The 23,737-nt window shown below is 37.2% G+C and overlaps 1 long non-coding RNA gene across 1 annotated transcript; it reads left to right on the forward strand.

The window, feature by feature from the left end:
* Positions 1-16,462: 16,462 nt before the first annotated feature.
* On the forward strand, positions 16,463-23,680 carry LOC132511244 (uncharacterized). The gene is made up of 4 exons (XR_009537564.1): positions 16,463-16,516; positions 17,863-17,967; positions 22,442-22,495; positions 23,578-23,680. It is a non-coding gene; the product is annotated as an uncharacterized LOC132511244 (long non-coding RNA).
* The last annotated feature ends 57 nt before the right edge of the window (positions 23,681-23,737 follow it).

The raw sequence follows: 23,737 nt of genomic DNA on the forward strand, positions 1-23,737 counted from the left end.
GATATACTTAATTTTGTGTTATTTTATTCTGCTTTAATATTTGAAAATTGGCAATTAATTTATACTGTATTTGTTATTCTTCTTAACCATAAAAATCTCAATTCCTAACTATTTCAGATAATAGTTTGCTGTATTAACTTCTTGGACAAGTATGTTGTAAAACTTGTGTTTTATGTACCCTTTAGTATTGCCTGATGCTATTGAAAACCTCCACAATCTTAGCAAAGAGAAGATGAGTGCTCCTGACCTGTGGAATACTCTGTCTAGTTTGAAAAGTAATTTAAAAAAAGACGAATTCCTAGCTGCACTGAAATTAGCAACAGTTGATGGTGAGTATTCCAAATACTAAAATTAAAAGATATATGGTTTTATCTTCTGTCAATCTTTATTTGTCCTTGTATCTTGTATTTGATTGATATGCCAATATATACATTTAGGAAATATAAAGAAAGCTCAGATTGTTTGTCCTATAGAAAAATATTAATATCTAATATATTATTACTCTACACTGATCAAATATGTATTGACTGTAATCGGATGAGGCCAGCAAGTTTGGCTTCTTGCTGATTGAAAGGCCAATACTCAAGAGACAAGTGTTGGTGGAAAAGGAAAAGTTGTTTTATTTGGGAGGCCAGCAACCTAGGAAGATGGTGGACCAATGTCCTAGGACCATCTCCAAGTTATTGGTTAGGAGACAAAGGTTTTACAATCAGTGTGGGGGAGGGGGCTGCAGGGTGTGTGAATGGCTTGTGCACAATCTCGGATTGGTTGATATCAAGGTAAAGTTTCAGGCAACACCAAGCCTCTGGCTTTAATTGGTTTGGGTTCTATGTGCTTGCATAGCAGTTTTCATCTGAGGGGTGTCTGCTTCCTGTAAAAACAACTGAGGAATATGTGTTAGGCCTTTATCAATATCTTCAGGGAACTGGGAGCTCAGTGACTCTGCTATGTGGCTGGTTTGTAGTCTAAATTATTACCGGTTTCCTGACCCAACAGATAGCTATTCTTTGTTTTTACATCTTCACATTTCATAATCATTAACTTTTTTTTTAACATCTTTATTGGAGTATAATTGCTTTACATTGTTGTGTTAGTTTCTGCTGTGTAACAAAGTGAATCAGCAATACATATACTTATATCCCCATATCCCTTCCCTCTTGCATCTCCCTCCCACCCTCCCTATCGCACCCCTCTAGGTGGACACAAAGCACCGTGCTGATCTCCCTGTGCTATGCGGCTGCTTCCCACTAGCTATCTATTTTACGTTTGATAGTGTATATATGACCATGCCACTCTCTCACTTCGTCCCAGCTTACCCTTCCCCCTCCCGGTGTCCTTAAGTCCATTCTCTACATCTGCCTCTTTATTCCTATCCTGCCCCTAGGTTCTTCAGAACCATTTTTTTTTAGATTCCATATATATGTGTTAGCATATGATATTTACTTTTCTCTTTGTGACTTACTTCACTCTGTATGACAGATTCTAGGTCCATTCACCTCACTACAAATAACTCAATTTTGAGTTATTTTGAGTCAGTTTTACTTCTTCTCTTACGATTTGAATTCCTTTTATTTCTTTTTCTTCTCTGATTGCTGTGGCTAACACTTCCAAAACTATGTTGAATAATATTGGTGAGAGTGGGCAGCCTTGTCTTGTTCCTGATCTTAGAGGAAATGGTTTCAGTTTTTCACCATTGAGAATGATGTTGGCTGTGGGTTTGTCATATATGGCCTGTATTATGTTGATGTAAGCTCCCTCTATGCCTACTTTCTGGAGAGTTTTTATCATAAATAGGTGTTGAATTTTGTCGAAAGCTTTTTCTGCATCTATTGAGATGATCATATGGTTTTTCTCCTTCAGTTTGTTAATATGGTGTATCACATTGATTGATTTGCATATATTGAAGAATTCTTGCATTCCTGGGATAAACCCCACTTGATCATGGCGTATGATCCTTTTAATGTGCTGTTGGATTCTGTTTGCTAGTATTTTGTTGAGGATTTTTGCATCTGTGTTCATCAGTGATATTAACCTGTATTTTTCTTTTTTGTGACATCTTTGTCTGGTTTTGGTATCGGAGTGATGGTGGCCTCATAGAATGAGTTTGGGAGTATTCCTCCCTCTGTTATATTTTGGAAGAGTTTGAGAAGGATGAGTGTTAGCTCTTCTCTAAATGTTTGATAGAATTCGGCTGTGAAGCCATCTGGTCCTGGGCTTTTGTTTGTTAGAAGATTTTTAATCACAGTTTCAATTTCAGTGCTTGTGATTGGTCTGTTTCTATTTTCTATTTATTCCTGGTTCAGTCTTGGAAGGTTGTGCTTTTCTAAGAATTTGTCCATTTCTTCCAGGTTGTCCATTTTATTGGCATGTAGTTGCTTGTAGTAATCTCTCATGATCCTTCGTATTTCTGCAGTGTCAGTTGTTACTTCTCCTTTTTCATTTCTAATTCTGTTGATTTGAGTCTTCTCCCTTTTTTTCATGATGAGTCTGGCTAATGGTTTATCAATTTTATCTTCTCAAAGAACCAGCTTTTAGTTTTATTGATCTTTGCTATCATTTCCTGCATTTCTTTTTCATTTATTTCTGATCCAACCTTTATGATTTCTTTCCTTCTACTAACTTTGGGTTTTTTTTGTTCTTTTTCTCTAATTGCTTTAGGTGTAAGGTTAGGTTGTTTATTTGAGATTTTTATTGTTTCTTGAGGTAAGATTGTATTCCTGTAAACTTCCCTCTTAGAACTGCTTTTGCTGCATCCCGTAGGTTTCAGGCCATCCTGTTTTAATTGTCATTTGTTTCTAGGTATTTTTTGATTTCCTCTTTGATTTCTTCAGTGATCTCTTGGTTATTTAGTAGTGTATTGTTTAGCCTCCATGTGTTTGTATTTTTTGCAGTTTTTTTGCTGTAATTAATATCTAGACTCATAGTGTTGTGGTCGGAAAAGACACTTGATACGATTTCAATTTTCTTAAATTTACCAAGGCTTGATTTGTGACCCAAATCACAAATCTATCCTGGAGAATGTTCCAGGAGTACTTGAGAAGAAAGTGTATTCTGTTGTTTTTAGATGGAATGTCCTATAAATATCAATTAAGTCCATCTTGTTTAATGTGTCATTTAAAGCGTGTGTTTCCTTATTTATTTTCATTTTTGTTGTTCTGTCCACTGGTGAAAGTGGGGTGTTAAAGTCCCCTACTGCTATTGTGTTATTGTTGATTTCCCCTTTTATGGCTGTTAGCATTTGCCTTATGTGTTGAGGTGCTCGTATGTGGGGTGCATAAATATTTACAATTGTTATATCTTCTTCTTGGATTGATCCTTTGATCATTATGTAGTGTCCTTCTTTGTCTCGTCAGTCTTTATTTTAAAGTCTATTTTATCTGATATGAGAATTGCTACTCCAGGTTTCTTTTGATTTCCATTTGCATGGAATATCTTTTTCCATCCCCTCACTTTCAGTCTGTATGTGTCCCTAGGTCTGAAGTCAGTCTCTTGTAGACAGCATATATATGGGTCTTGTTTTTGTATCCATTCAGCCAGTCTATGTCTTTTGGTTGGAACATTTAATCCATTTACATTTAAGGTAATTATCGATATGTATGTTCCTGTTACCATTTTCTTAATTGTTTTGGGTTTGTTATTGTAGGTCTTTTCCTTCTCTTGTGTTGCTGCACAGAGAAGTTCCTTTAGCATTTGTTGTAAAGCTGGTGTGGTGGTGCTGAATTCTCTTAGCTTTTGCTTGTCTGTAAAGATTTTAATTTCTCCATCGAATCTGAATGAGATCCTTGCTGGGTAGAGTAATCTTGGTTGTAGGTTATTCCCTTTCATGACTTTAAATATGTCCTGCCACTCCCTCCTGGCTTGCAAAGTTTCTGCTGAAAGATCAGCTGTTAACCTTTTGGGGATTCCCTTGTATGTTATTTGTTGCTTTTCCCTTGCTGCTTTTAATATTTTTTCTTTGTGTTTAATTTTTGATAGTTTGATTAATATGTCTTGGCTTGTTTCTCCTTGGATTTATCCTGTATGGGACTCTCTGTGCTTCCTGGACTTGATTCACTATTTCCTTTCCCATATTAGGGAAATTTTCAACTATAATCTCTTCAAATATTTTCTCAGTCCCTTTCTTTTTCTCTTCTTCTTTTGGGACCCCTATAATTTGAATGTTGGTGCATTTAATGTTGTCCCAGAGGTCTCTGAGGCTGTCTTCAATTCTTTTCATTCTTTTTTCTTTATTCTGCTCTGTGGTAGTTATTTCCACTATTTTATCTTCCAGGTCACTTATCCGTTCTTCTGCCTCAGTTGTTCTGCTATTGATTGCTTCTAGAGAATTTTTAATATCATTTATTGTGTTGTTCATCAATGTTTGTTTGCTCTTTAGTTCTTCTAGGTCCTTATTAAACTTTTCTTGTGTTTTCTCCATTCTATTTCCAAGATTTTGGATCATCTTTACTACCATTTCTCTGAATTCTTTTTCAAGTAGACTGCCTATTTCCTCTTCATTTGTTTGGTCTGGGTTTTTACCTTGCTTCTTCATCTGCTGTGTATTTCTCTGTCTTCTCACTTTGCTTAACTTACTGTGTTTGGGGTCTGCTTTTTGCAGGCTGCAGGGTCGTAGTTCCCATTGTTTTTGGTGTCTGCCCCCAGTGGGTAATGTTGGTTCAGTAGGTTGTGTAGGCTTCCTGGTGGAGGGGACTGGTGCCTGTGTTCTGCTGGATGAATCTGGATCTTGTCTGTTTGGTGAGCAGGACCACGTCTGGTGGTGTGTTTTGGCGTGTCCTTTACCTTATTATGATTTTAGGCAGCCTCTCTGCTATTGGGTGGGTTTGTGTTCCTGTCTTGCTAGTTGTTTGGCATGGGGTGTCCTGCACTGGAGCATGCTGGTTGTTGAGTAGAGCTGGGTCTTAGTGTTGAGACAGAGATCTCCGGGAGAGCTCTCACCGATTGATATTACGTGGGGCCAGTTGGTCTCTGGTGGTCCAATGTCCTGAATTCGGCTCTCTCACCTCAGAGGCTCAGGCCTGACAGCCGGCCGGAGCACCATGACCCTCTCAGCCACACAGCTCAGAAGAAAAGGAAGAAAAAAAAGAAAGAAAGAAAAATAAAATACAAAGTTATTAAAATAGGGCTTCTCTAGTGGCGCAGTGGTTGAGAGTCCGCTTGCCAATGCAGGGGACACGGGTTCATGCTCCTGTCCAGGAAGATCCCACATGCCGCGGAGTGGCTAGGCCCGTGAGCCATGGCCACTGAGCCTGCGCGTCCGGAGCCTGTGCTCCGCAACCGGAGAGGCCACAACAGTGAGAGGCCCGTGTACCGCAAAAAAAAAAAAAAAAAAAAAAAAAAGACGGGAATTCCCTGTAATGCTGCCAGGAGTTTCAGTGCAGAGGAAGACTGTGAGTAATAGGACAAACTCCTGAAATGACCAAGTCAATAAGTGACAATAAAAAGAAAGCCATAAATCTCAAAAGAAAAGGTTTGAGTATTGTTGGAAAGCAGCAATTGGAATCTAGGAGAATGCCAAGCCTAAGGCAATGGAATATAGAATAATGAGTAGCTTTCTCTAAAAATAAATAAATAAATAAAAATTTTTAATTTAAAAAAAATAATAGAAAAGTCTATTAGGAGGAGGAGGCGAAGTTCAGTTAAGAAAGAAGGTAAGAGTCTTCAAGGAGACTGATGATACAGAGAAATCAAAGAGTCCAAGAGGGCACCATAGGAAGGGTGGAAAAGAAAGCTATCAATGGAAAGAAAATTTTGAGTAGTAAAACACAGAATAGATTAGAGAGAGGGTAGAAATTTTTGAGGTGCTTACATTTTAGAGAGTGGAAATGATACAAATAAAAGATATGGTTAGAATAATAACCATGAGGCAGAAGACCCATGTCTGTCAAAAGCCTGATCAAGTTAGCAGACTGGTAAGATGCTCTGTGTGTCTGAAGAGCCATTCCTTTGTCTGGTTACAGGGGAATATTAGGACTCCTGTGGTCCAAGGCTTCACAAAAGTGTTCTGAAGCAGCTTGGGGAAAACAACCCTTGTGAACATTTCCTCCCAGGCCCTTGTACAGAAGCTCGCTAACTCCCCAGATACTCTCCTACCAATAGTAGCACTGCAGAGTTTTCTTTCGCAGGAACTGGAAATGATTAGGATGTCCAAATTGTCTGCCTAAACTGCATCTCTTTTTTCTTCCCCTAGGTTTATTGAGCTGTAGTTGATATATAACATTGTTTAAGGTTAAGGTATACACTGTGATGATTTGATACATGTATTTTTACCACAATAAGGTTAGTTGACACATCCTTCACCTCACACAATTACCATTTTGTTGTTTTGTTGCTAAAGTGTATCTTCAAACTAAAGAGAAGAGCCATGTAAAGGAAAGTTTACACATAGCCATCCTACAAGCAGATGGGGAAACAGTTGCAGGGGGCAAGGGTAAGTGGGGCTTTCCACCCTCATAACCAGGAACCAAAAAACAAATTAGTTACCAAACAAATTTGTTAGCTTTATGCCTTACCCATGCTTGTGATAGTTTGGTGATTCCTGTCTATTTCACTCTACCACTTTACATTAAAACACTAAAAATAAAAAATCTCTATGTGCTCGTTTTCCTGGGACACAAAAAAAGAGGCGAGCTTGGAAGACTGCATCTAACTTTCTAACTGCCCAAAAATATACTGGGTGGTGGCAGCTGCTAAGAACAGAGGACGACAAGGCCACGAAATCTTTGAGATGTGACAGAGAGCCAGGCTGGGTTAAGAAAGAAAGCCCTGGAGAAAAGCCCGGTGTAGTTCTATGATATGTGATTAAGCAGACTCTAAAAAAACCAAGATTTTAATGTGTGCACAGAATTATATTTTAATAGCAGTGTTTTCCTTATTGATGTATTCTCTCACTCTGATGAATGTTTCCATCTACTGACTCACAGCCTAACTTTGATCATCATTGTTTTAGCCAAAAAGCTCAAGATTACATCTTAGCAATAGCTTGCATTCTTGCCAGGTTTACTTCATTGCTTAATCAACAAATGCCATGCAGACATTTTTTTAATAATAAAGAATCATCGTTCTTCAAATTTTCAACCATTACCATGTTTTACTTTTTAAAGGTGAGAAGGTTGATACTAGTGACCTGGAAATTTTTCTGCAAAATATGGGGATAGAGCTCACAGAAGATAAAGGCATGGAATTACTGAACAATCTTCCAGTTGATGGTGAGCATTAAAAATATCACAGTGGGGTAAACAGTCACAGTGGCCTTCAAGGAAACTTGAGTATACGGACTTAGGTGACTAATACTCCCTATTTAAGGAATCTTTCATGCACCCCTTCCCCACCAAAATGATTTCACCAAATTGAGAGCTGTTTCTGTTCCTGAGTTTTATTCTTTTAAGTGAAATAATATAAATGTCTAGAATAAAACATTTAAGTCTTTATGTTTCTAAAATTATGCATGTTTTATTCTATTTTAAAATATCTGCACTGCTGTCTGAGACTTGAATTTTTCCCTTTCTTGCAACCAAAAGAAAGGTGTATATGAACAGATTGATGAAAGAATTGCAGTCTTTTAAAGGTGAGTGAGAAGTATGATGAAAAGGCAGTTAAAACTGAGGTCATGGAGCTTTGTCCTTGTTTTCAAAAACTTTCTATTTCACATATTTCAGATGATTAATCCCGCTGTCCCAATTATTCAGTATTTATTCTTTATAAGCTTTAGGTACTCTACAGTCACCAAAAATTGTTTAACTACAGTAAGCCCAAAAGCAGTGGTTCCCAAATAAAGTTGTACATCAGAGTCACTGGGGGGGGGGGGGGCGGAATTTAGCATTCAGATTACTGGGCCCCTTTCAGTCAATTTCCGGAGATAGCACCTAGAAACATATGTTATTAAATGTATAGGATTATGATAGTGTAAATCCATGGATTGGATGGATAGTTCTCCATTAATTTAGCAAGTTTCAAATCCTACTAGGCAGACATACTTATAAACGTTGATTTTAGTCTTTGCCATGACTTACCACATACCTCTAACCCCTCACTTTCGTCTCTTAAAAGTTTTCCAAGTCCCAGAGATCAGGGTTAGGTATTCCTGACTTAGACACCAAACCATATTTACTTGAACAGTTTGTTCTTTGCTCTTTATTCTCTATACAGTATTGATGCCTAGGCATGAGCTACAATGACCCACTCTTTACATCATTACAAATATTTCTCATATCTACCCCTTTCTTTCCTAAGGGACAAAGGTATCTTTAGATAAGGTGGACACTTTCATTAAAAACATGGGAATTGACCTCAAGGAGAAAGAAATCCAGGAATTGAAGGACCACCTACCAGTTGATGGTGAGAGTTTTGAATATCAATATACCCCTTAGCAAAACTTTGCACATGAGGCCAGTATCAGGGCTGGAAAGACTAAAGATAGGATGTATATGAAAAGAAGAAAAAGAAAGAGTGAGGCCTTCAGCATAGCTGAAACCAAATAGCTATCACTTGAGAAGGAGCACCAAGAATGCTACCCAATATAGATGGCAAGTGTCACTCTCCATAGGAAATGCCAAGGTCTAACGAGAATACTTAAGACTGTAATCTTTGGGTTTTGGGTTGTTTTTTTTAAAGAATATGGAGGATTTATTAGACTAGGGATTTTGCAGATTTCAGAGCATTAAGAACTCACAAAATCATATGATCCAGTGTCCCTACTGCTAATCCAGCATTAGATAGCAATGACCAACACTTACATAGTCCTGACATGTGCAAGGCACTGTTCTAAGCACTTTACATATATAATCTTATTTAATCTTCCAAACAACTCTATAAGGTAAGTGCCATTTTAACCCTAAATTTACATATCAGGAAACTAAGGCACAGAGAAAACAAGTAGCTTACCTAAAGTCAGAAAGCTAGTAAGTGGTGAACAGGCATTCTGGCTCCAGAAACTATCTCTTAACCACTGTGCTATACTGCCATGGACTACAGAATTAGTGAACTTAAGAAGATGTATAGTGAAGTTACCAACTGGATTAATTAAATTTGGCATATGTAAGACTGTTCTCATGGTAGTAGAACTGAGAAAATTTTATCAGGAAATTTTGAGGGACACTTGCCCCCTTGAGGAAGTAGTAAAGATGGAAAATTTACACAAGTCAATGAATCTGGGTTTTTCCAAATTAGTAGTACCTTCATTCTTTTTTCTTTCTTTTGTTTACTTAATTAAAGTTTCTTTAAATTCTGTGGTGCTTTACAATTTTCAGAAGTTTCACACACATGATTTCATATAATCCCACAAAAACCCTTTTCCCCCCACCCCTACAGTGCCCCTCCCCCATCCCTCTCCCCAGTACCTTTCATTCTTTCATTCTTAAAGATGTTAAAAAAAGAAAGAAAAACTTTAATTGAATGCCTATGATGTGTCAGGCACTGTTCTAGGCCCTTGGAGCCTTTGCCTTAGTAAGAGGTAAGCAGTTTTTCCAAAAATGACATTATTTCTGATTTTTTAAACCCTTTCATAACTTTTTTTTTTTTTTTTTTTGCTGTACGCGGGCCTCTCACTGTTGTGGCCTCTCCCGTTGCAGAGCACAGGCTCCGGACGCGCAGGCTCAGCGGCCATGGCTCACGCGCCCAGCCACTCCGCGGCATGTGGGATCTTCCCGGACCGGGGCACGAACCCGTGTACCCTGCATCGGCAGGCAGACTCTCAACCACTGTGCCACCAGGGAAGCCCTATTTTTAACTTTTTGAGGACCTTCCATACTGTTTTTCATAGTAGCTGCACCAATTTACATTCCCACCAATAGGCACGAGTGTTCCCCTTTCCCTACATCCTGGCGGACACTTGTGATTTCTAGTCTTTTTGATAATAGTTTTTCTGACAAGTGTGAGGTGGTATCTCAGTGTGGTTTTGATTTGCATTTCCCTGATAATTAGAGATGTTGAACATCTTTTCATGTGCCTGCTGGCTGTGTGTATGTCTTCTTTGGAAAAATGTCTATTCAGGTCCTCTGCCCATTTTTTAATCAGGTTTATTTTATATCGAGTTGTATGAGTTCTTTATATATTTTGGGGGGGTTTTGTTTTTTTAATGTAACTGCTTTTTTTCAACAAATAGCCCATACTTTTTATTTATTGATTATTTTTATTTATTTATTTATTTATTTTTGGCTGCACCGGGTGGTTTGCAGGACCTTAGTTCCCCGCCCAGGGATCGAACCCGTGCCCCCTGCATTGGGAGCGTGGAGTCTTAACCACTGGACCACCAGGGAAGTCCCTCTTTATATATTTTGGATATCAACCCCTTACTGATATATCATTTGCAAATATCTTCTCGCATTCAGTAGGTTGCCTTTTCATTTTGTTGATGGTTTCTTTTGCTGTACAAACCATTTCAGTTTTATGTAGTTCCATTTTAATATTTTCGCTTTTGTTTCCCTTGCCTAAGGACACAGATCCAAAAAAAAAATTTCTAAGACCAATGTCGAAGAGCTTACTGCCTGTGTTTCATGGTTTCAGGCCTTATACTTAAGTCTTTAATCCATTTTGCATTTATTTTGGTATATGGTTTAAGAAAGTGGTCCAGTTTTCCCAAACCACTTATTGACTGAAGAGACTCTCTTTTCCCTTCGTGTATTTAATTTTTCAAATCTTATTATCTTCACCTGAGTCTAAATTCTGAATTTTCTTACAGAAGATGAAAAGGTTGACTTGGATGTGTTGATGGATGCAGCACTTTTACAGGTGAGTGAGAATTTGTATAAGATGTTATAAAATTGAGATTTTGATGCTCTATAGAGGATTACCTTCTTAAAGCAGTAGTTTACTCCCTCCAGTCATCATTAGTAAGTTCACTCTGCTCTTTTACCTATTTATTGGTAATTTTGTCTTATTGACAGCAGTTTAGATGATTAGAGATTTAGGGAAAGTTTGGGCACTCTCCAAAAGGAGTATTAACTTGTCTAATATTTTGACCAGTAATGTGCTCTCATTTCTCTAGTGTTTAAAGAATCAAAATATAGGTGACCACAATCAATCTCAACATGAAGTTTTTGCATCAGGAAATACGATCTCTATGAACAGTCAGTTCTATAATTCAGGTTACGAAGTAGTTACAGAGATATTACTTGCCTGTAGAATTACGTAGATTCTACTTACCATCATAAGTCATTGGGTAGTTATACTGCCCCCTCTTACTCCATGGCATATTGACCCATACACAGGATAAAAATGTTACCTTCTTATTTGAATTAAAAAACCTTTTCAAGTACTGAATTTCACAATAACTCTATGTAAGTGAAGTCAGCTCATATATTTAAACTTCATCCTGCAGTTAAAAAATAATGTACTGGATTTAGTTTTTCATAATTTAGAATAATTAGATCTCTTAATATTATCACCTGAAACAATTCCCATCTATTCAAAGGAGAAAAGGTTGAAGCCAGTGACTTTAAAAATGTGCTGGGAAACATGGGACTCGAGCTCACCGAAAAAGAACAGTTGATGCTGTCAAAAACTCTGCCAATCTCTAGTGAGTAGTTAACATACCATCATGGTGCTCAGGGAAATGTGGTACTGTGGGCTTCTGGGTGAGAATTGTCCAGTGCCCTAAGAAACCCCCTAAGAAAAATGCAGTTCAGACATAAGAAACTGTTATTGTTACTTGTGTTTTCATTTAGAAGTGAGAAACTTCTCTCTTTTCTATTCAGCCAACGGATAAACCTTTTTTTTTTATTTTAGCAGCTACACAGCTAAATTCTTCTGTAGCCCCCTGAATGCACCCCACATCCTCAGTCCCTCCCCCAGTAGCCCTCCCATCTCCCCACAATCCAGCAACTAAATTGTAAACACCTAAGAGCAGAGGACCTCTAGGACCATGTGCTTATATTGTCAATATCCATTCTGATTGGTCAGTGGCCCCACCAGTCAGTTCCTCAGAAGTTTTACCTCCTGGGCACCTGCGTAGTCTCGCCCACAAAGACCCTAGAGGCCAACCTGTGCTTCACCTGTACCTCCTGCCCAATCTCAGAGACCCCAACACATAGATATTCTGTCTCCTGCCCCAATAGTTCCTGTCCCTAATTGTTCCCCAGGCAAGAGAGAGCCTACACATCACTAAGGGGGCTAGCGCCCCTGGTGGCAGAATTAGCACCCTGGGCAGCAAATGCTCAATGCCTATTTGAATCCTCCCCACATACACCTGAGGCTGTGGCCACTCACTATGTCTAGCATTGTCCCCAGATTGCTCTCAAGGGGCCAGTTGTGAGAAATGCAGCATTCTTAGAATATTGGCTTTGAGAGAGCAGGATAGAGACACAGAAAGAAGCAGATGGACTGTAATGGAGACGACTGCAGGCACATGCCAGGTGCTGAGGGTTATGTCAACTCTGCAGACACTCCTACCACAGAATGGCGGACTCTGGGGACAGATAGCACCTGTGGGGTTGGGTTAGGCTGGTAGGTGTCCCTTGTTCTCTGTCTCTGTTGAATTTCACGTCCATTTATGAAAAGATTTTGTTTAGAAAACAATTTTTTTTCTCATTTCAGTATTATTTTGTGTTACTGTTTGGGTTGATATCTATCTTTAATATCACCACTTTATAGGATCTACCATTAGATATAAACATATACTTATGGGAATACCTCATGGGCCTAGAGCATAGGCAAGGAAAAAAGAAAAAGGCAAAGGAGTCAAAGTGCAGTTAAAGAAGAGAAGAATGAGAAGAAAGATGTGTGTGAGTGTGAGTGTGTAGCCTGCATCAGCTACTGCCAGGTGTTCCAAATAGAGGCTAGATTGAGCACATTGAGAACAGTCCTTACCTCTTGTTACAATTTGAAGGTGAAATACAATAAATTTCTAGGTGAATTGTATAAAATGTCTCATAAAATGATAGAGTTTCTTGTCCTTTTTCTTTTGACTTGAATTTTACCATATCTTCCAGGAGATGGAAAGGTATACAAGAAAAGATTGCTGGATAGCGTGAAGCCTCTCAAAGGTAAGAATCATGAGAACAGCACCTAAAATTTATTGTAGGTGCTTTGCATTTGCTTTTTAAAATTTCTGATTAGAATCTTGCTACTTCAATATTCTACTGGTTTACTGATACTGAATTTATGCCTTGTAACCTACTGTTCTTCTTTGGGTATAACTACATTTGAAGAAGTCGTTGTTAGTAATATGTAGCAAGTTTAAAATTTTGATTTCATTTAGGTTGATTATCTTTATCACACTTCATCATACTTGTCTAATTCTTTTTCATCCATGATTACTTCAGTTAAAAGCTACAGCACAGTGTTGAGAGAGCATTTTCTCTTCTTGACTGCAACACTAACTCTCTGGGTTCACTTAAATGGCCACTGTTTCCCTCTTCGTTTAGGGTGAATGCATACTCAAAGATAGCATCTTCCACTTCTTGGACCTGCTTGTATTTCTTATGTATATCCTCTTCTTTCCTAAGGGAAAAAAGTCAGTGTCAATAACCTAGACACGCTAATGGAGAACATGGAAATTCAGCTTGAGAAAGAGGACTATGAAGACTTACTGACCCATCTGCCAGCTGATGGTAGGTATTTCAGATACCACTGTACCTAGGGGGGATCTTAGGTTTCTATGTGAGGGCTTCTGAAAGTACACTTCTTTTTTAATCTCTTTGAAAAACTTATGAAATATTTCAAACATATATAAAATAGAGGACAATATAACAAACACTGGCTAGAGTTAAAAAGTATTATCATTTTGCCATATTTGCTTCATACATCTTCCTTCCCTCCTTCTCTCCCTCCCATGTATACCTTTTTTTTAATAAGATAAGGTTTCATTAATGACCCAATAAGACCAATTAAGCTTGATAAAAATGTCAAAGAGGCAAAGTTAGGATAATTCATTAGGAAGAAATTACTAAGGGATGAGCCCCAGTCTAAGATTTCCTTATTGGATTCAAATGCAGATCCAGTGGCTTTGAATAAAAACCTGATGAAAAATAAGCTTCCATCAGAAAGCCAGACAGCATATCTTTCAGCAGAGCCAGTATATGCCAATCAAAGTGAACCATCTTTTGTGCTACTCTTACCTGTATCTGGCCTTAATGTAGAAAACAGTTTTGGCCTAGCTTGTAGTTTAAAACTTCACTCTCCCTGGGTTTAATAATGCTGGGAATCATGGTCCCCACATATTAGCTAGGGGTCCTCAAAATGCTTCCTACAGGAAAAGATATTGTTACCAATAAAGTATTTTTAGAATCCTTGATTCAAGAACAAAGACAGAATAATTTTTTCTAATCCAACAGTGTGACTATTTCTGTACCACTGAAATTCATTCATTTAGCTAGCACAAACTATATGCAAAACACTGAACTATAGAGTGGAAAAGTTATACCTGGTAGTATAAAGAAAAATAAGGCATGATCCCTGCTCTCAAATAGTTTACAGTCCTGGGGAGTGGCAGTGGGGAACATAAACAAAATTTAGAGAGTGGGAAGATAGCATACTGTTAAGGTTTGAGGGTCAGATGCTTATGTAAATAAATGACTTTCAAATTCTATCTTGTCTATTGAAATATGTTCCCATTATTGGGTGTGAAGAAAGGGAGAGGCCTATTAGAAGACACTGCTTTTAAACTTGCTTCATCTTTACTTTAAGGGTCATTTGATACTATACAAAAAGTGATATTAATTAAGTGGATGCTCACTTTAAATAACATTTTTTTAATTAATTAATTTATTTACTTATTTATTTGGGGCTGTGTTGGGTCTTCATTTCTGTGCGAGGGCTTTCTCTAGTTGTGGCAAGTGGGGGCCACTCTTCATCACAGTGTGCGGGCCTCTCACTATCGCGGCCTCTCTTGTTGCTGAGCACAGGCTCCAGACGCGCAGGCTCAGTAGTTGTGGCTCACGGGCTTAGTTGCTCCGCGGCATGTGGGATCCTCCCAGACCAGGGCTCGAACCCATGTCCCCTGCATTAGCAGGCAGATTCTCAATCACTGTGCCACCAGGGAAGCCCCCTTTAAATAACATTTTGATCTTCTTTCCTGTTTCTTGCTTATTTTGAGTTAAAAGAGTTACTAAAGAAAATCATGAAAAATAGCTGAATTCCAACACTTTATATTACAACTTAAATGTTTCATATCATTTTTCTCTTTACAACTTAAATGTTTCATATCATTTTTCTCTAAGTCTAATAATTTTTTCTGTGCCTGAATTGTCTTTTCTTACAGAGAATAAAATGGTTGATTTGGATGTGGCGATGGATGATGCAAAAGCTTTCACAGGTGAGTAAGAAGCTGTGGTGAAAGGGAATTCATTATTACCTAAGGCCTTAATGCTTTTTTTAAAAGATGTTTTTAAATGGTAGTTTTCTGTTTGGGCTATTACTAACATGCTAAGTTGACTCCCTCCAAATATAATGGTTAAATGTTTGTTTTATAATCTTACTGTTTGATTTGGGATTTTTCCTGAATGGACCTATATTCTGTGGAGTTTTTACCAATGATGTTTTCCACTTCACCATTGTTTAAACAACCAAAATATAGGTCAACACTGTCCAATCGCAAGGTGAAGTTTTTGTGGGGTAGCTAGGAAATACTATTACTGTGTCAGAAGACCCAATAGTTCAGGAAAGTTAATGGCATTTGACTTGTATCTGGAATTATATAAGCTCTTCTTTTGCTTGAATTAAAAGTATGAATTCTATTTCTGACTCAATCTACCCACCCACATATCCTTTTAGTCTACATAGTTTAACAAGTTTCATTGTCAGTTTGCTCTTCTAATTAAAGATGATGCCACATAGGTAATCTTTTTCATAATTTGAAATAATTATTCCATTCCTAAAATTATTACATGTTAACAATTCCCATTTTTCCAAAGGAGAGAAAGTTAATGTCAGTAATCTGGACAATGCGCTGAGGACAGTGGGGCTCGTGCTCACTGCTGAGGGGCATGAGGAGCTGCTGAAAACGGCCAATTCACGGTGAGGATTTAGCACATTCTTTGAAGCTTGGAGTCATGGGCTTGTGTGTGAAAACTGATGAAATTATATATGTGTATATCCAATAAATCCTATTTGGAAAACACAGTTCTCACACAAGAAGAAACTCTGTTCTTGTTGCTTACATTTTTGTACTGAAAACTGACATCTTTCACTGATCTCCCACCATAAAGGCTAAATTATCCTGTGGGAACACTGCCTAACCTAAATCATGGCCAAGGCAAAAAGGGAAACCAAGGGAGTAACAGAAGTAAGGAAAAAGGAAGAAACAAGGAAATAAAACTATTTTAAATTCAACCAATAGGTGGATCCATATCAGTGAAAGCTTTCTTCAGCTTTGGTTTCATTCTTACTTGAGGGTAAAATAGAATAACTTCTAACAAATCTGAAGGGTTTTTTTTTCCACTGAAATTATGGATGTTATGTTGTCTTTGTGCTGTCTTTGTTAACCTTGCCATCATTTAACCTTTATTCTTTATTGTATCTTACATTACAGCTGATGGAAAAATACATAAGAATACATTGCTAAAAGGTGTGAAAGCCCTCAAAGGTGAGTGAAAAGCATGGTGAAAGAGCAAGTAAAAGATAAAATCCTTAGCATTTTCTTTTAAATATTCCAAGTTTGCTTCCTGCCAGTTTATTGATCCATTGTTATGACTCCTAACCTATCATCCTTCTTTGGGTACATTGGCCTTTAGAATATAAGTTAAGGACTTCCCTGGTGGCGCAGTGATTAAGAATCACCTGCTGATGCAGGGGACACAAGTTCAATCCCTGGTCCGGGAAGATCCCACGTGCCACGGAGCAACTAAGCCGTGCACCACAACTACTGAGCCTGTGCTCTAGAGCCCACGAGGCACAACTACTGAAGCCCATGTGCCACAGCTGCTGAACCCCGTGGGCCTGGAGCCCATGCTCCGCAACAGCAGAAGCCACTGCATGAGAAGCCCGCACACTGCAACAAAGAGTAGCCTGCATGCAGCAACGAAGACCCAACGCAGCCAAAAATTAATTAATTAATTTTAAAAAATCAATTAGAATATAAGTTAAAGTATATGACCATAGGAAGTTTCTAACACTGTTTTCTGGCTAGAACTGTATAAATTGGTGGTTATTTTAATCATGAATCATTAGAGTTACCTATTCCTGTCTAATGACCTCTCATGGAAAACTGAAACAGAGTCTCCTGGATAGACATTAAGGAAGCTATCCTATTTTCACTTTCTATACTAATTCTATGTAGACAATTATATTTTTAATTTTAATTAGAAAAAAATATTTTAAAACACAAAATACTATAAGAAACTTATCTGATTCTACCACTTACAAAAACTGATATAAAGAAGTAAAAGTCAAGTCATGAGGATGTGATGTACAGCATGGTGAATATGGTGAATAATACCTTATTTTATATTTAAAAGCTGGTAAGAAGGTAGATCTTAAAAGTTCTCACCACAAGAAAAAAAAAGTGTAACTATGTGTGGTGATGGAGGTTAACTACGTGTGGTGATCATTTTGCAATATATACAAATAATGAATAATTACATTGTACACCTGAAATTAATGTTATATGTCAATTATATCTCAATTTTTTTAAAAAGTGAAAGTCCCCTACTTCCCACTGATCTAATCCCCCCCATAAAGATAAATACTGTTTACCTTTGTCTCAATGGTTATATTTCTCCATTTTTTCCTACTTTCAATAGACAGATTAAGTCTAGGGACATATATATATATGTTATAGTTTCTCTGTGCCCTTGTGCTTTAACCCTCCAGTTGGGGTTTTTGATGCATGATCATGATTAGCATCTTTCACTCTTAAGCATCAGTACTCTTGTTCTTCTTTTTTTTTTTTTCCAGTACTCTTGTTCTTATTCCATGCCCTTCTTTCCTAAGGACCAAGGGTCAAAATCAAAAAACTGGACTCCTTTATGGAAAACATGGGAATTAGACTCAAGGATGAGGAATTTGAGGAACTAATGACCCAACTGTCAGCTGATGGTGAGTGTCACAGACATCATTATGCTCTTCAGAGAAACATTAAGCCCTTCTATTGGAACTGCTGAAAGCAGCCTTTTTAGTAGCATAATGAAGTAAATGTAAATAGAAAGACTTAATCCTGACTTATGAAGAAATATTATCTCCAAAAACACTTTTAAAAAGATATGTTGGAAAAAAAAAAAAAGATATGTTGGTGGACTTCCCTGGTGGTCCAGCAGTTAAGACTCTGTGCTCCCAATGCAGCGGGCCTGGGTTTGATCCCTGGTGAGGGAACTAGATCCCACATGCTGCAACTAAGAGTTCACATGCCGCAACTAAGAGTTTGCATGCCACAACTAAAGATCCTGCATGCCACAACGAAGATCCCGCATGTGGCAATGAAGATCCCCCATGCCAACTGGCTCCTGATGCAGCCAATTTTTTTTTCATGAATATATGAAGATTTATTTTGTGATAAAAGTAGCAATTTATACAAGTGGGAAAAGAATGAACTAGTCAAAAATAGGGTTGAAATGAGTGACTATTTGCAAAACCTTAAGTCAGATTTATAAGTCATACCGTACACTAAAATAAGGTTAACTCTATTTTTTTTACATTGGAAAATTTTTTTTCTTTTTTTTTTATACAGCAGGTTCTTATTAGTCATCAATTTTATACACATCGTGTATACATGTCAACCCCAATCGCCCAATTCATCACACCACCACCACCACCCCCTGCAGCTTTCCCCCTTAATGCAGCCAAATTAATTAATTAATTATTTTTAAAGTAATTTTTTAAAAAAAGATATGTTGGGAATGTCGCTTTCAGGACTCAGCCATGCCTGGGAATACCATACACTTAAGGAGCTAAAATAAAAATGAATTTTTTTAAAAAATTTCATTCATAAGGGAACATTTCATAAGGGAACATGTTAATAAGGGAACATTTAAGAAAGTCAAAAGTCAGATGATGCACTAGGAGAGAATGGTTGCAAGATCCCTAAGGTAGAAAAAGCCCTCATACATTGATTAAAACATACTGACAGTAGAAAAATATTTTCAGTTCTCAGACAGGCAAAAATTAACAGGACTGACAACACTTAGTTCTGGTGAGAGTAAGGGGAAAGGAACTTACTGATACATTTTGGGTGAGAGTTGCCATTGCTCTTGGAAAAATCATTTGGCAGTATTTTGGGGGAAAAGAAATCTTCCCTATTCCCTGGTGAATCTAGCCTACATGCTTCATCTGTAGTATATAGTATTTCTTTATGCTAAGGCCTGGTCCCTATTCCATCACTAACTTGCCAACAATTTAACCCTACTGAATCTAAGTGTCTTCACATGAAAAACAGGGAGTTGAATTAAATGATTCTCTATGGTCACTTCTTGCCCTGAAGTTAATATAGATAATACACATAAAGGTCTTAATGCAGTGTTTAGAATACTCAGTAAATGTTAGTCATGATGACAGTGGTAGTGGTGAAGATGATGGGGAAGATGGAGAAAATGTTGAAGAACAAAGGAAAAAGAAAAGGAAATTCTATGATCTAGGAATCAATTTTGCCTGTTATAAAAATAGAAGTCCTAGTAGAATAAATACTTATTACTAATTATGACCTTTATATAAATAAATGAGGTAAAATACAACTTAGAATATTTTACAAGAAATAGCACTGGGCTCACTGGGTTCCTCCTCCACTTCTCCTGTCCTTATTCTTGGCAAGTTCAATACCTTCCATACAGATCAGAGGCTTTTGACTTTACTGTGCCATAGACCCCTTAGACAGTCTGATGAATTGGACCACGTCTGAATATAATATTGAATATTTTTAAATGCATAAAATAAAATACATAAGATTACTGAGAAGCTAATTATATTAAAATATAATTTATCAAAACATTAAAGATATAAATTATTAGTACTTATTAATACATTTAACAAGTTCTAGTATCAGGTCTAATAATTATTGTCATTTTAAAGTAGTGATGAGCATAAGCAACTTCTCAATACATTGAAATGAAATGAAAATGTTAGTGATTTATATTAGTAACAACGTCACAGATTCTCCTAGTACTACTATGGTTTGTGGACTACATGAATAATTGAAGAAAATGCTAAAGTTAAGTTAGTGATTAGTGAAAATAAAGATGTATTCCATTTGAGCTCAAGGACTCCCTGTATTTATAAATCTATAGATACAGGGTCCATGGACCCTAGATTAAGAACTCCTGATATAGGTCACCCATCCAACATCCTGACCTCCTGCTCCTTCACCTCTTTAACTTCAGTCATCTTTTCCTCCCCTCCCTTAACTACCACTCACATGGTGATGACCTAAACCTTGTCCTCGCCTAATACTTGATCACCCCCAAAATCTTTATTTCATATAACCACTCTCTGCCCTTTATCCTTCCAGTTCATTTACTATGCAGACTTTTCTTCCATAACACAATGTAGGAATGCCTGGAAATCTCCCATTCTGTAAAATTGCCCACCAAAGTAACTGAGCTTATGGGGAAAACTGGGGAAGCCCACTCAAAATCTATGCCACTTTGTAATCAGAGCACTAACAAAAGCAGAAATTGATACTGTGAGGAAGTTGGAAAAGCCCAAATAACCAGCTCAGAATGGCTGGAAGCCATTTAAAAATGCACACATACACACAACCGAAAAAGGAGTTGAAATGCTGACATGCAGCTGAAATAATGTAGATGGAAGTAGAATTCTGAGCGAGTGAACCTGATTCCCCCTCATGAATTGTACACACTTATTGTTTAATTTTATTAAAATAGAGCTGAGAGGGCCCCTGCTATAGCCAACCCAGGATTTTTTCTTTTCCTGCTGAGGTTTATAATTCTAATTCTCTTACTTAGGAAAAATTATTTATGAACCAATACAACTTCCACATTATTGTGACATTATTTCACTCACCGATTGAATATGATGAATCGGTGCTATTAAACATAGGCTGTAGCAGAACAGAATATAGAACTCCAACTCTCCAGCCACAAGGAGACCTTCAATGTCTTTAACTCAACCATTGTTTCATTATTCAACAACTCCTCCCCGTATGTCCTCACTTCCTTCCTTAAATTAGATTCAATACTTCAACATCATATAACCTTACAAACTCTCAAAATTCCTACCAGACTTGCTTGGCAAAAACCCAGCCATCACCTTACTCTAGGCTTGCCCCTGAACAGCTTTAACATTGCTGAAGAAAATCACAAAACTACACTAATAGAACTCACTTCCACATAATGGCCACGAATATCAAGTCAGCCCTTAATGTGGCCAAAGTGCCTACTACCTTTTCCAAATAAATTCACTCTCAGAGACAATTTCACACCTTCTCTCTTCAAATTTTGAGGGGGAGGGTGGGGAGAAGAGACTAGGTTTCATTTCTTCTTTCCCTCATATCCCACATTCAAATCTAGGCTTTACTTGAAAAATAGGTCCCGAATCCATCCATTATCACCATCTCCACTGCTGTACCCATAGCCCTAGCCACCATCATCTCTTTCCTGGGCCACTGAAACAGTCTACTATCTAGTCCTCATTCCTCCAATTTCCCCATCCTGCATACACCAGCCAGAGTGATCTTTTGAAAGCTGAAATCAAGTCAAGTTACTCCCTTCTTCAAGACCTCCAGTGACATTCCATTGCAACCAGAATAATATCCAAACTTTATCATCATGGCCTACAAGACCCTGCATAATTTGGCCCCTTTCACACTGGCCTTTTCTCCATCTCTCAGTCACGTCAAATTCATTCCCATTTTAGGCCTATCACACATACTATTTTTCTACTTGGAATATTCTTCTCTCCGTTCTTTACATGGCTTTTGTCATCATTCAGACCTCAACCCAAATAGAGCCACTTCAGAGAGGCCTTCCCTCAGCTCCCTGTCTAAAGAAATCCCACCCACTATTACTCTTTATTATATTGCCCTATTTCATCTTTGATAGCATCTTAACAATACCTCAGAACAACAGTACCTTTTTGCTCATTTGTTTACATGCTCGTTGTCTGTTTCCCTCTACCAGACTGTACACTCCTTAATAGCAAGAACACTGCCAGCATGTTTACTTTTGTATCCCCAAAGCCTAGCAAAGTGCCAGGCACATAGAAGGTACTCCTAAGTATTTGTTGATTAATTACTAAATAAAAATACTCAGGGTCAGGTTTATTTTTCCTGTCTCCCTACACTTACCTGTAACCAATCACTTCTTAATTTAATCTTATTCTAGTAGTCTATAAAAGGAAAGAAAAAAGGAAGATACAGGAATGATTCATTACAGATTGAAAGCTTTGTTTCTAAGATAATACTGTTATCTCTAAGGATAAGATCATAAAATTCTAAGAAAAATTAGAAAAAAATTAGTGAATTCTTACAGTCTTCATAATTTCAGAACTTTATGCGTCCTAAATTTTGTGAGTCTCAGTAATATTTGCTTATCTGATTCTGAGGTTTATTCCCCTTTCCTTACAGGTGATAATACAGTTGGTCTGAATGATTTGATGGATGCTCTCAGTTATATCAAGGGTGAGTTGCGAGCTATGATGAAAAGATGTTATAAATAGCATCTTAATATTTTGCAATTGGTGGAGAAAAATATATCCCCTTATAAATGTTTAAATTCTTTCATATATGTTCCAGTTTTGTGGATGCTACTGAAATTGGGTAAACAGTAATTAATCTGTACTTATATATCAATACCCATAATATTCTCTGACGTTTTCCCCAAAAGAATTCTTCAACATAGTTACAGATCTCAGGAGCCACAGAACTATTCATTTTCCCCATTAACCCCAATCCTAGAAATTTATCCTCTGGAAATAATTTAATTGAATAAAAGAAAAAAATCTCTTCCTAAAGACCTTCAGGGAAATTTGAAACAGTCTAAATATCTAACAGTATGGGAATACCACGTAAATCATGGTAAGTCAGGCTTATGGGATATCATCTGTTGAAATGTTAACTGTAAAAATTATGTAGCAACTTGGAAGCAAGTTTATGAAGTAATTATATTAGGCTGGAAAAGCAGAATACAAAATTGTATGTATATTAGATTTCTGCATTATGAAAGTACAGCTTTCATAATGGAAAGCTGGTATATGAAAACCTAAAAATGTTTTTTGTGATAGGGTGGTGGAATTATATTTTTCCCACTTTATAATAATCTTAAATGTTGTTATATTTTACAATGAATGAGGAAAAATTACTTCTGACTGTGTTGAGATGAATGAAATTCTTGGAATGCATAGTGCTCAGAGAAGCAAACTAGGCAAACATTTTTTAAAAATAAATAAAAATAAAATTTCAAAAACTGGTCTATAGAAAAAACTGAATTTTCCAGTGGGATAGGAGGAAGAGAAAAAAATAAAGCCAAATACCTATATGTAGCTTAATTTGCTATGGGTTGCAATAACCCACCAGTGAATTTTTTTTTTTGTAGCCACTTTCTGATTTTCTGAACCAGAATTTGAAACAGAGGATTTTTTTCTGATCCTCCTGTTAATTCTGGGTATACATGGGTAATGTTATATATAAGCACAAATAGTGTTTTTCATCCTTTGTAGACAGTTATATAATATTTCTGCAATTTATTTCTCACCTTTTCTAAGGAGAGGTGATTGATATCCAGGACTTAGACAACTTTCTAGCAAATGAGGGGGTTGAGCTCACAGAAGAAGAAATGAAACTAATGCCTCATTTGACATTCAATGGTGAGTTTTTTGTTAAATTCTGTTGTCTTCCTAGAAGTTACCTTTGTTATCTTGTATA

Source organism: Lagenorhynchus albirostris, chromosome 20 (assembly GCF_949774975.1).
Source record: "Lagenorhynchus albirostris chromosome 20, mLagAlb1.1, whole genome shotgun sequence".
Lineage (NCBI taxonomy): Eukaryota > Metazoa > Chordata > Mammalia > Artiodactyla > Delphinidae > Lagenorhynchus > Lagenorhynchus albirostris.